Below are 14,229 nucleotides of genomic sequence, written 5' to 3' on the forward strand. Positions count from 1 at the left end.
AAGCAGTGGTATCAACGCAGAGTACTCGTCCCCGCGACGATTTCGATCGCGCGATTGGTCCCGCTGTCCGCGCGAGCAGCGGGACCAATCGCGCGATCGAAATCGTCGCGGGGACGGTCCACGAAGATCGTATAAATTAGATGCACGATGAACACTGCAATCAATAAATCTGCGATTACCAGCGATTATCAATAAGCGCGAAGAAGATATGACAGCGTACACAAGTCAAGAATACTATGACATGCTGATGGCACTTGGCGAATGTCACGGGCAGCAAAACCATGCTGCAAGAAGATACGCCGAATTGTATCCAAACCGAAGACATCGAATCATGTCATACTTGCAGCAGCTCAAAGACTTTACGATACTGGCAATGTCTTGCCAAACAAACACGACACTGGGAGAGATCGCTACGTTAGAAACGTACGAAACACGGAGAAAGTCGTACGTGCTTTCGAGGATAATCCCGAAACTAGTATTCGGGTAGTTGCTCGAGAACATGATTTATCTTGTGCAACCGTACAAAGAATATTGAAACAAGAAAAGTTGCACGCGTTTCATTATACACGCGTGCAACATTTACGACCAGCAGATTATCCCGCAAGACGAATGTTTTGCGAAAATTTTTTGCGAAACATCGATCGAGATCCAAGATATTCCTCTCGTGTGATGTTCAGCGATGAATCGCTATTACACAGGAAGGAATTTTTAATGCGCATAATATGCACTTTTGGAGCGAGGAAAATCCAAGAGTAACGCGACTTCGAAATTTTCAAACTCGTTGGAAGATTAACGTGTGGGCTAGAATAATGGGTACTGAAATACTTGGTCCAGTTATTCTTCCAGATACTTTAACTGGAAGAACTTACGTCGACTTTTTAACAGAAAATCTTTCAGATTTTCTAGAAGATGTGCCATTATTTGAAAGAAACGAGATTGTCTTTCAACAAGACGGTGCTGGGCCACACAACGCCAGGATCGTTACAAATTACTTAAACGAGCATTTTCCCGGACGTTGGATGGGTCGGTACGGCCCGATACGTTGGCCCGCAAGATCTCCGGATCTCAATCCTCTGGATTTCTTCTTATGGGGATATTGTAAGGAAGTAATTTATAAAACGCTTCCCGAAAATATCGAAGAACTTGAAACAAGATTACGACGTGCTATTTGGGATATCGACGAAGAAGTAATGGAGAACGTCCAAACAAATTTATTAAAACGCATGAGAGCTTGCATTAGGATGGATGGCGGGCATTTCGAGCATCTGCTCTAAAATTTTTTTTTAATCAATCCGCTCTTTTCAGAGCGACCAATACATTTTAACGTGGAACATCTGATTTGAGCAGAATAAAAATAAATTTTTCCAAGTGTAATTTATTAATTACATTATTCTTGCGATCTTGCGATTGACTGAAACTTTCGCATTGTGAATGCAATAATTTCGAAAACGTAATAACGTATAACACATGCTTTTTAAAAAATAATTATTTATTATAATTATAAATAGTTATTAATTATGATAAATAATCAATTTTTTTAAGTACGTCATTATACGTTTTATGTTTTCTATCGCATTCGTAATGCGAAAGTTTCAGAAGATCGTTCGTCTTATCTCGCGTCAACCACGCGCCACACGCACGTCGCAACTTGCACGGTACATGTCGCGTTTCTCGCATCGCTAAGCAACATAACAATGTGATGGCGCAGTCTCCACGGTACGTCGCTAAATAATAATCGTGCAGCAGTTAACGAAAATACGTAACATGAAGATTCGCTACGCTGTGAGTGAACAGGTGAGTGAGTGAGTGCGTGAATAAGTGAGCGAATGAGAGAGTGTATGAGTGTTGTGTAAAAGAGAGAAAGAGAGCGAGAAAAAAGTGTATGTGTACGTGCGCGTGTGTGTACAAACGTCTCTCTCTTATTCCCTCCTACCTCCCCCCCTCTCTCTCCTCTCTTTCTCTCTCTCTCTCCTCTCTCTCTCCTCTCTCTCTCTCTCTCTCTCTCTCTCTATCTGTCTCTTCCTTCCTTTTACGCACACACTCCGTCATACACACATCGCGTATAGCAATCAGCTGATCGCAGCGTTCGACGAGCGGTGATCCGGAACAACTTTCGCTAAAGTGACGTTATTTTAAATACGTATTCCTGACGTAATTCTAAGACATTTTCTTCTTTACCAAAATTTTATTTGAAGCATAATTTTATGTTATAAGGTAAAATAGTTAGCGACTCATGCGGTGGTAATCACGCATCGGACGGTCAGCTGTGGCGTGTTGCGCCGCTCCTGCCTGCCTTCTGTACTCGACGCGTGATTTGCTAACTATTTTTGCTTATAACTCAAAAATTACGCTTCAATTCAAATTTTGGTAAAGGAAAAATCGTCTTAGAATCGTATCAGGAATACGTCATTTTAAGGATGGAAGGTTGTTCTGAAACACCCTGTATATACAATATATATATATATATATATATATATATATATATATATATATATATATATATAAATACACAAACACAACACTCGTTTTTAAATTCGACGCGTTATAACATGTTATAACGGTTGAGCACACTTTTGCGGTTATCTCTCGTTACGCGTATGTACACAACACGCGCGACTGAGACTGAGACTGACAAGGGGAGGGCGCGACATTGGGGTCACCGAATTTGAAAAGGTTTTTATATAGTGTAGTACTCTACCAGAAAAATACTTGAGCAAAGCGACAGGGCGCAACGCTCAGCCATTTTCAAGAAAAATTTATTTAAAAAATACAGAGTTCCTCATACCCGATTCCGTTAGATCGATTATCGAGAAGTCGGCGTAGGTCGGGCGTTAAGCGCGTGACTATCACGCAGCAGACCCGGGTTCGATTCCTGTCCGTCGCATTTTTTTTTTTAATACTTATAATTTATTATTAATACACAATTGCAAAGAAAAATGCGAAGAATATTGTGCCAAAACTTTTATTTATTTTATTATTCATCCTCGTTATCATTCTTATCAACACTTTCTGCAGATCGTTTACAATTGTTCGGATGATACTTGTCAAAGCAGTGGTATCAACGCAGAGTTCTCTCACACCATGCGCACTTTACAAAAGATACATTCCAACACGCACAATGCTTTTTCAAAAGTGTTGAAGGAAAGCAGACATTATTTACATTAGAAAAAATTGATCTTTCCTCTATTAATTTCACAGCAAACCAAGCATATTTTAACATAGGAAAAAAGACGGGAGCGCTCAATTGGTGGTGAACTATTGAATGTATTTTTATAGCATCTTCGCGCGATGCTATTTTTCGCTGATCTTTCAGTAAAGCAGGTGCATTTTGCATTCGTCTTATAAAATTTTTTACTTGCCGATAAAAATATACGTCGCATGGTTGACAAAGAGGCGTACATTTTGGAGGAATAAATTTCAAAGTACAAGTTGCTTCCCCAAAGTCATTTTCAAAAATATCATCATGCAAACTACAATCTGTTTGCCCCTCCCAGGAATCAATAATCAGTATAAATTTATTATTTGTCACGTATGGCACTACGATAGTTTCAAGAAACTGTTTATATAAATCTTTCGTTAATTTTCCTGATTTAGAACAAGTAACCACAACATTTTTAAATTCTGCTTCTAATTTCTTAACAGTTTTCGTAACTATAGGGCCAAATTTATTCGTGGGCTCTTGTAGACACAGAAAGACTCGGGGAAGCAACTTGCTTGACGCAGTTATGCTGTACTGTGCGGTGTATGAATGTGTGATCTTATTCAAACTCTGTTTTTTTACAAATACGGTTTTGGCTCCCTGGAAGTCCAATGATCTGTTATAAGTCGTCTGGTATTGACAATTTGTTTGGTCCGTATTGATCACCAGGTCCAAATCAAAGCTATGAATCAGGAACCTCGTTTGCTTTTGAAATTTTTCCGCAGCCTTCACTGTCTCCTCGAGAGTAACGATGTCTCTTTTGCTCACGTATTTAGTAATTTTCCGTTGCCTTATTTTGAGCTTTCGCTTGAAGACCTTCGCCCACGTAAGACTGGCTTCAAATCGAAAATTATCCGAAAGAAAAGGAAAAGCTGCTGCCATCGCCCATTGCTGCAATGTCCTAGTAGTAACCTGTAAATATTTGATTTACATAAAATATATGCTACATAGAATAAATATAATATTATCATATAAATATTTTTGAAAACATAACGGAAAAAACGCAATAAATTTGTTGTTTTTTCTATAAGTTATCTTTTATGTTTTTACCTGCTCCAAACAACGTCTTGCTTCGGTGAAACGATCGAAAGTTTCAGAATCTATCGTTCTTAACTTATCAATTCGCGTTCCACCTTTTTGAACGTCTTGCTTCCATCGCTGAAGGTGATCTTTTCGTTTTAAACGGGAGGCACCATTTTTATGAAGAGCGGCCAAACTCCATTTCGGATGTGCCTGCGCCAAGGCAACAACTTTTTCTTTATATTCCAGCGAAATATATTCCTTAGAAGGCTCTTCAAAATCTTCTGGATTAAAATCGGAGTCGACCGCTGAATCATCTGTGCACTGGAAAGAATGAAATTAGATGTTTTTTTACAGTTATTAAGAAATTAAATAACAAATTATTATAATAATAAAAAAAACAATAAAACATACCTCCTCAAATTCTCCTTCTTCATCACTTTCATGGAACATAATTAATTCTTCTTCTGTTGTAACAATGCCTTCATTGAGCACACTTATTGTTGCTTTGCTTATTTCTTCTGACATGGCCAAAGAAACAGAACTGATTTTTTCAAGAGGCTTGTTTGTCAAAAGATTCTGTTCTTCATAAATACAATTGGCAGCAAGAAGAGCGTTCGTAAATTCTCCTTTGAAATTTTCGTCCAAAAATGATCTTTCTCCGAGATCCATATCAAGTTCCCGACTGGTCGAAGGTCCTGCATCTTTTTCCATTTTTTTATCACGGACGTATCGTAGAAAATTTTCGTTAAATACACTTACAAAAAGCACTTTTTGCAAACTTCGCGCTCTAGTATCAATCGACGCTCTCACTAGCTCACGTTAAACTGGTGAATCATTGGCTTCGTAAAAGACCGGACTGGATCAGATAGGATCTCAAAAGATCTCGAAGAATAGAATTTGTATAGAAATATACGTTAGGGAAGTAGTCTGGAAGGGGAACAGAAACCGTTAGCAGTTACGGTCAAATCAGGTACAAAAATATTATAGTCGGAGCGGTATAACGAAGTTGACAAAAAATTAGACACCAAACAAAATTATGATAAATTAAATAGTTTTTGTATTAAATTATAACTATGTTGAAATAGTTTTATTTGCTTCATTTTATATAGAAAATACGGGTAGAATGTATAAAATAATGTTTGTAAGTTGAATGAAAATTATGCCCACTTTCGGAGTAAATTTAAAAAAAATTGCGTTTGGAAAATGCAAATTAAAAAAAAATGGTTAGTTAAATTAATTTTATTTTATATAAATAAACATTCGTTGCTGGAATGTATAAAAAAAAAAAATGCGACGGACAGGAATCGAACCCGGGTCTGCTGCGTGATAGTCACGCGCTTAACGCCCGACCTACGCCGACTTCTCGATAATCGGTCTAACGGAATCGGATATGAGGAACTCCGTATTTTTTAAATAAATTTTTCTTGAAAATGGCTGAGCGTTGCGCCCTGTCGCTTTGCTCAAGTACTCTTCTGGTAGAGTACTACACTATATAAAAACCTTTTTAAATTCGGTGACCCCAACGTCGCGCCCTTCCCTTGTGAGTACTACCGCGCACTGATATTATTGCATGTGCCTCGCTGTGTGCGTGTGAATAGTACAGTCGACTTATTCCCCGATACGTACATACATACTTAGATACATGCATGCTACAAATATCGCGTAATAATAAAAACAAATGCGCATCTTTATAAACGAATATTCTGTAACCGAATAAAAAGTTATTTTCCTATTGATTAAAATTAATTCGATACATAAAAACATTATTTATTAATATTTTACGACGTGTCATTTTAATCACAATAATGTAATTAATGCATTTAAATTATTTTTGGATATATAAAATGCGAAATACAGACATTTGATTTTCTATATCTATAGTAACATGACATATATATACAGGGTGTCCGGCGTCAACCGCATCACCGGTCATGGCAGGTAGAGCAAGTGAAACCGAGAAAAAAAGTCCTGTACCAATTTTTTATATAACACTTAATAAAAGAGTTATTATTGAGTAAAGTCTGGTCAATCAGCGCCGATCTTTAGCCAGGCGCACGTCGGTGAACCGCGCGCCTGATAGTGTGCGCCGCGGCACACTTCACACGCGCGGCTCACTGACGTGCGCCCGGCTAAAGGTCGGCGCTGATTGGCCAGACTTTACTCAATAATAACTCTTTTATTAAGTGTTATAGAAAAAAAAGGTAAAGGACTTTTCTTCTCGATTTCATCTGCTCTACCTGCACACGACCGATGATGCGATTGACGCCGGACACCCTGTATATATACAGGGTGATTCAAAACAACCTTCTGTCCTTGCAATGTCATATACTTGACACTATTCTAAGACGACTTTTCCTTTGCTTTTCCGAGGCTTAGTTTTTAAATTATAAGCCAAAATAGTTAATTACGGGCCACATACGCGAGGCAGGCAGGAGCGACGCAACTCACCGTCCCATGCTGGTGATTACGTGAGGCGCTTGCTGCGATCAACTATTTGCTACATGCGATGAGGTGTATGTGTGAGAGAGAACGTATACGCGTATACACACATAAACATTCTCTCTCTCTCTCTCTCTCTCTCTCTCTCTCTCTCTCTCTCTCTCTCTCTCTCTCTTTCTCACTCACTCACTCACTCACTCACTGACTCTTACCTTGTATGTAGAGATTTGTTGCCCTCATACGACTCAATAAATAATATTTCCGTGTGATACAACGAGTAACTAGCAAACTTTTTTTCACTCACAAATTGTACCACTTATCGAACTTTTACGAATTAATCCACGCATCGATAAACTGAATTTATTAAAAAAAACGATGTTATTATACGTCATTATATTTTCATATTTTATAGTTTCATGTTTTCGAAACTATCGAATTTACAATGTCGGAGGCTTTAGTCGATCACAAGACACATGATAGCGTCCGCGTCAATCACACGTAATGTGATACATTCAGTCGTTCGGCAGCCGCCAGCCGGCAACGTTAGTACCGACATAACTTGCTTGTTGTCGTCGCGCAGTTTCCGCATCGAATAACGCGTTTCTTTCTTCGAGTTATTTTAATAATTAATCGATAGTAATCGGTAGATTGTGATTAGCCGTAGATTGTTATAATCGTTAATAAATTCAATTTATCGATAAAGTGCGTGGATTAATTCGTAAAAGTTCGATAAGTGATACAATTTGTGAGTGCAAAAAAGTTTGCTAGTTACTCGTGTTACACGGAAGTATTACTTATTGAGTCGTATGAGGGCAACGAATTACAGTATTACATAAAAGGTAAGAATTAGTGAGAGAGAGAGAGAGAGAGAGAGAGAGAGAGAGAGAGAGAGAGAGAGAGAGAGAGAAAGAGAGAGAAGCGCGAGTGAACGCGTAAGTGAATATGCGAGGAGCATGAAGCTAAGCGATACGTAGTACATAGCGAGCGAGCGATTAGAAAGAGACAGAGCGTATGATCGAGAGAAAAAAGATACTGCAATAATGTTAGTGCGTACATGTATATTACTCTCGCACGCATGAAAGAGACAAAGATAGTACGATCACAGATGAATGGACAGATAGCCAATGGCCCGGGTTAAGGCGAGACTGGTCTTTTTCACTGGTTTCAGCGCCATACCGTCATAACGGCTAATGCAGTAACTACGTTCTAAAGCAAATTGGCAATTACGAAGCGACGCGTTACGCGGCATGCAGACTTCTCGTTGCGTATAACAGCGTGACATAATATGCTTCTTCGAGCTACATTTATATTAATTTAAATAAATAAATATACACACACACACATATGCGCGCGCATATGTATAATAATAAAACTACAATATTAATATACATTAGTTAACAGCGATAAAAATAAGCTGAAATCAGGAATTAATATTTTTTTTACATTTAAGTATCACGCGCACATCTTGATTCAAAATAAGAGTCTCGAGACCGAAACTCGACTCTAGACACGCGCACGTTGAAATATCCGCTATCGCGACACGCGACGCGAGTTAATGTGCGGGAACATTGTAAATAAGCCAAGTCACAAATAAAGCTGATATTTATCTATTTATTTAACGTGGAAAGTGTCTGAATTATTTAACTAAAGTACGCGTAGTTCCCGGGCGGAGCCCGAATTCCTAAATTCCTTCCGACAAACGATCCCAACTACCGTGCCTCTCCCGGAGGCACAACATAACATTTAAATACGATTTTTATGAAAAAAATATTTCAATACAAAACAGAATATTGCGCAAAATAAAAAATACTAGAAACAAGAATAAACATTAAATATTACTTATAAAATATTTACTATAAAAAAAAATTAAATAATGAAAAATGTATCACTTAATAAATATTTAAAAAAATTTGTCTACAAAAAAATCAATAATGATTAATTTATAACATCGGAACAATAATATAATAAGTGAAAGACAAAATCAGCTGAGCAATGAAAATCAATATCACATGTAGTAAAAAAATCAATAATGGATAACAGATTTACCGCGCAAAATAACAGAATAATGAGACAAATCAATTGGGGTATCAAAAATACATAGTTGGCTTTTAAAAAAATGTAATTTGCAACATGCAGGTGCATACTTCTTTTTAAAGGCAACCATGTGTTTTCTTTACATCTTTACATATATATATACTGGGTGGCCCATTTTAATCCGTCCAGTCGAATATCTCAAAAACCAAGCCCGGAAGAGAAAAATGTTTCAGACAAAAGTTGTTTGGTTTCGAGGGGGTCATAAGATGGTGACAATGATTTGACCTTGGAAAATCATTTGAAGATCATGTAAAGGTCAACTTTAAAATCTTAAATGGAAACCCACATTTTTTATTTAGTATTCTTGTAGCTGACATGGAGAGCTTTCCAAAACACTATAATAAAGTATTTTTTGATTAAGTACTTTTTGAGTTATTTTATATTTTAATCTGACATATTTTGATATAAAAATTAAAATATTTTGTAAAATATTCAGTTTTCGATAATTTTACCGTAATACTTCTATGTACAGAATAATGACACAAATTAATTAGTGTCAAAAAAAACAAATAATTGTTTAAAAAAATACATTGTAAATAATTTTCTTAAAAACAATTTTTTTTTTATACTAATTGATTTGCCGAAATCACTCAGATGATCGAAATTGCACTCCAATGGAAGTAATTTCTGACACCGTTTTTCCGGACATTATGGAGATCACGAATAAAAAGTGTTATCCTTCTGGAAAAGAACTTTTCAGCAATTTTGGAGACAACTTTGCAGATGACGATGAATGGCTCAACAATGGAAATCCACTTCCATTATTTCCATTTCTGGAGAATAATTCTCAAAAAAAAGTAGAAATGAAAGCGATCATGCTGAAAAAGAAAAAAAGTAAACAACCTCCAAAAAAGAAGTCTGCCTCCAAACAAATATATATTGAAAAATTGTCCGAAATCGAAAAATAAAAGAGAGAAAATTCGAGATTAAAAAAGCTTCTTATACAAAGAAAAAGAAAACAAAAGAATGTCACAGCAATTTTGCAACGTCGCAATATTGAAGCTCAGAGGAAGAAAAACGTTTGCAAGCACAGTGTAAATGAATTTTTGCATGGAAAAAAATATTTAAAACCACTAGCGAAAACAATGATAAGGCTTCAATTACACAAAGGAAAAGCAGAATATACAAAAGAAGAAAAACAGCTTGCGAAATTTATGTTTTATTATTCCGCAAGTGGATATTCACGAATGAGAAAAGCAGGATTAAATCTTCCATCAGAATCTTCTGTGAGAAATTGGATTTCAGAAACAGAAATTCGACCGGGATTCTGCGAAGAAATATTTTCGAAAATTCAAGAAAATTTATCAAACTATCATCTTCGCAAACACTTTGTTGCTTAAAATTTGATAAAATGTCAATAAAAAAGTTTGAAGAATACAGTAAAAAATACGACATTATTGAAGGATTAGTAGATTTTGGACCTCTAGGACGAAGCGATCAACCAGCGGAACATGTTTTATTATTTTGTCTTGATAGTATTAATGCAGAAAATCCTTGGCGGCAAATAGTAGCATACTTTTTGACCGGAAAAAATTCAACGCATAAAGAAATTGTTCAACTCACCGAGATATGTTTGCGAAAACTGAAAGATATAGGAGCAAATGTTGAATTGATTACATGTGACCAAGGTGGAGCAAACAGAAAAGCTTTCAGTAATTGGAAAATTTCATCACATCAACCGTTTTTTTTATTGAATAATGAAACTTATTTTACTTCCTTTGATTGGCCCCATCTTATCAAGCGGTTGATTAGTCAATTGAGATCGCATAAATATATTTACGTCAACGGAGAAATAATAATATCGTTTTATGATTTATTTGGAACGTGGCAATTTGACAGAAATTTAAGCACTTCAAATTTATTAAATCACATTACCTACGCGCACTTTTATCCAAATAATTTTGAAGCCATGAATGTCAAAAGAGCTTTTCAAATGTTAAGTGCAAGATTTGCTGCATCAATATCAACAGCAGGCCACAGTAATGTGTTGAAAAGTACTTCATGGGAAGCATCTGCAGATTTTGTATACAAAATGAATAAAATAATAGATGCTATGAACGTGTACTATTTAAATGATTGGAAAGGAGAAAAGGGGCCGTTATCAAATGCTAATGCAATGGCTGAAGAATTATTAACATCTTTTATAGAATGGTGTTCAAAGTGGAGTATTTCTTCTAACAAGATGTCGAGACCTCCGTGTTTTGATGGAATGATTATGACTGTGCGAGCAATTTTATCTATGTATCGTTCCATCCAACAACATTATCCAGACTTCAAGCTCGCTACAGCACTATGTAACCAGGATTCCGTAGAGCATACATTCGGAAAAGTTAGAGGACGCGGAGGATTCAACCGTAATCCCACCGCGAGAATGGTACGGTTAACATTGCGCCATATATTATCAAGTGGATGTATTTACGGAAGTGGCAAAGGCAACGTAACTTGTCCAGAAACACTTTCGTTAATGGAGAGTACATCGGAAGTTCGTGAAATGGAAGTGTTGTGCCTCCGGAGAGGCACGGTAGTTGAGATCGTTTGCCGGAAGGAATTTGGGAATTCAAGCTCCGCCTGAGAACTTCACTTGTTGTTGTTTGTTTAAAATGACACCTTTTCAGTTAAATAAATATATTAATATCTATTTTATTTGTGACTTGATTACAATGTTCCCGCACTTTCGCTCGCGTCGCGTATCACGATAACGGATATCTTAACGTGCGCGTGTCTAGAGTCGAGTTTCGGTCTCGAGACTCGCCTCTCGCTTCTTCGTATATATTTCTGACGACTGCGTGGCTATTTAATTTTATAATAATTATTGATACTCGTTTTGACACTCGCGGTTGTTAGAGATATTGCTCGCGTAAAGGAATAAAGATTGCCCGCGTAATATTAATTAATGATCAAGACTGCCCGCCGTTCGTTAGCGGTGGACCTTTTTATTAACTCCCTTTGGCTACCTGGGAGGGGATCGTTTAGCGACAAGGATGTGTGTCGTGTCGCTTGATTTTGGCAATATCCGGATGCAAGCTAAGAAGTTCTAAGTAGGACTTCTTTGCTTGCACTTTCGCAATTTCTTTATTCCTTTTTATTTCGCTTTTAAGTAGAACTTCTACGTTGCATTTTCGCAATGTCCTTCTTCCGCTTGCCCTGATTTCCGCGTTTTTGCAATGAAATGATTGCACGGTCGCTCGGGCTTAGCGCGTGGCTCGCGTTGTCAGCGCTTTGTTCGGTCAACGCTCGTAACGTGATCTGTATTCGCGTTACACGTTGAGCAATCATATAAAATAATATGTATTTAGAATAATATATTTAATAGTTCGTGTATAGCCTGTTCGGGCTATAACAGAAGCTATAAATACTGTTCAATTGCAAGAAGAATTAACTTTTCCAATTGAAATGGATAATGACGATAATGATGATCTTATTGCGACAGCTTTTGAAGAAATAACGAAATATTCAGAAGAGAACTATTCCGACAACTTTATAATAAATATAATCGACAACAATAATTCACCAGGGACATATGAAGGAAATGCAATTGAATATTTTGCAAGATATATTGCTCAAAATAATTACAAAAATACTAAGTGCGACAGCTGCCGTGAAACAAATATAAAAACACCGATGGAGGGATCAAATGATAATGAGATTTACATTCAATTACATGAATATGAACACGAAGACGAAGATGGACCAGAAGTTGAATGGCTATCAAGGCCAACGGATGTATTTATAAATATTGTTGCTCTTCAACTTCAAGCATTCAACTTTTGTTATAAGAAATATTGGCATTTAAAAGATGTGAAAAGAAATCTTCTTGAGATTTGTATAAAACACGTTCAGCATCATGTAGCTGCAGATTGGTTTGACCCAAACAACGAGTGCTATCTGCATAGAATCCAAATGTTGGACTTTATGATAAGAGTCAAGATATATGCAATTGCAAAAAAAAATAACAATGGAAGGAGAGTAGGAATAAACATAGTTGGAGGATCAAAAGAAATAAGAACAAAGTGTCAAAAACTGAGGAACATAAAGCACATGTAAAAAGATAAAGATAAAAACAGTAACGGATATCTCAAAAAATCTAAAGCTGGGATAAAAAAGCATTTTAAATACACAATACAGACTGCGCTTTGCTACAACTTTGCGCGCCTGGCAGAATGCCTGTTCAATGTCTTTTTTCCGTATGTATATATATATTTTATTACATTTATAAATACATACATATATATTTATTTAATTATTACGTACAAATTTATTTAATTGCTTTTAAGAAAAAATATGTAATTTGCAACATGCAGGTGCATACTTTATTTATTTGATATATTTCAGGGTCACATTTTTTTACATGCAGATGATAAGGTATAATGGATTAAAAATATATTGTCATAATGCAACTCAGAGTACATTACACAAATATGAAGAACAAGTATAAATCTCTTTGAAAATGTATAGAAATGCATAGAAATTAATATAAATTCTTCTATTTAAATCTTATTTGAGTCTGAATACAATAATTCTTCAAAAAACACGTGAGTATTTAAATCTTAAGTTCTTTCTTTTTATGCATTATAATTAGTAATATGCATATAATGATTACTCATTATTATAGATATCGATGTTTGGAGACTGGCTGATGACAATAGATATCATAATTTATTTCTGGTTTGCACGTAGATTAAATCGGAATTCATTATTTTATTATATTTGTGGCATAACACTAAGAAGGATTTTATCCCTTATAATTTTAATATATATATAAGGAAAATTAAACCACAGGTAACTAATTTATAGTTGATTTTTAAAATTTTTTATATTTTTAATGTTAATTTACATTCTACGTTCCAACAATTTTTATATACTTTTTATATAATGTATAAACGCAAATATTGTACTTTCAATTAATAATAAAATGTATTGCTACGTTTTTATTTGTTATTTATTTAAAAGAGACTTGTCTATAACACCGCAATATGTATATACCTATCATATACCTACCTATATAAAATAAAAATTTATTAATAGCAAAATAGAGATATATAAATTTTTTTAAGTTTATAAGATGTGTGGTAAGAAAATAACATTTATCAGAACATAAAATCAATAAACACAAAGAAAAGTTTCAAAAAGTTTGGAGAAAATAAAAATACATAGACGACCTTCCCGAGAAAAAATAGATTAAATGTAAATAGATGTAATTATATCTAATTAAATCCCGTTAATCTAAAAAATGAAAAACTTAAGATCTATTTAGATGTAAGCATATCCCCAAGTAGCAAAGAAATGTTTAATAAATGTTTAAAGCTCATTTTTAAAGATATTTTAAAAATGTTTATTAATATTTTATCAATAAAATATTAAAAAATTAAATATTTAATAAACGTTGAATCAAGACTTATTTTACATAAACGTTAAAATAGAGTTTTTTTAAATAAAAATATATAAAAACAGATTTCACTCATAATTAGAAACGT

General features: G+C 35.3%; 1 pseudogene; it reads right to left on the bottom strand.

Annotated features, from left to right (window-relative positions):
* Window positions 1-2,974: 2,974 nt before the first annotated feature.
* Window positions 2,975-4,933, bottom strand: LOC138944535 (uncharacterized; annotated as a pseudogene).
* Between the last annotated feature and the right edge of the window lie 9,296 nt (window positions 4,934-14,229).

The sequence above is a fragment of the Polyergus mexicanus genome, unplaced genomic scaffold, assembly GCF_030449975.1.
Source record: "Polyergus mexicanus isolate NDT 795.1 unplaced genomic scaffold, iyPolMexi1.0 SCAF_249, whole genome shotgun sequence".
In the NCBI taxonomy this organism is placed as follows: Eukaryota; Metazoa; Arthropoda; class Insecta; order Hymenoptera; family Formicidae; genus Polyergus; species Polyergus mexicanus.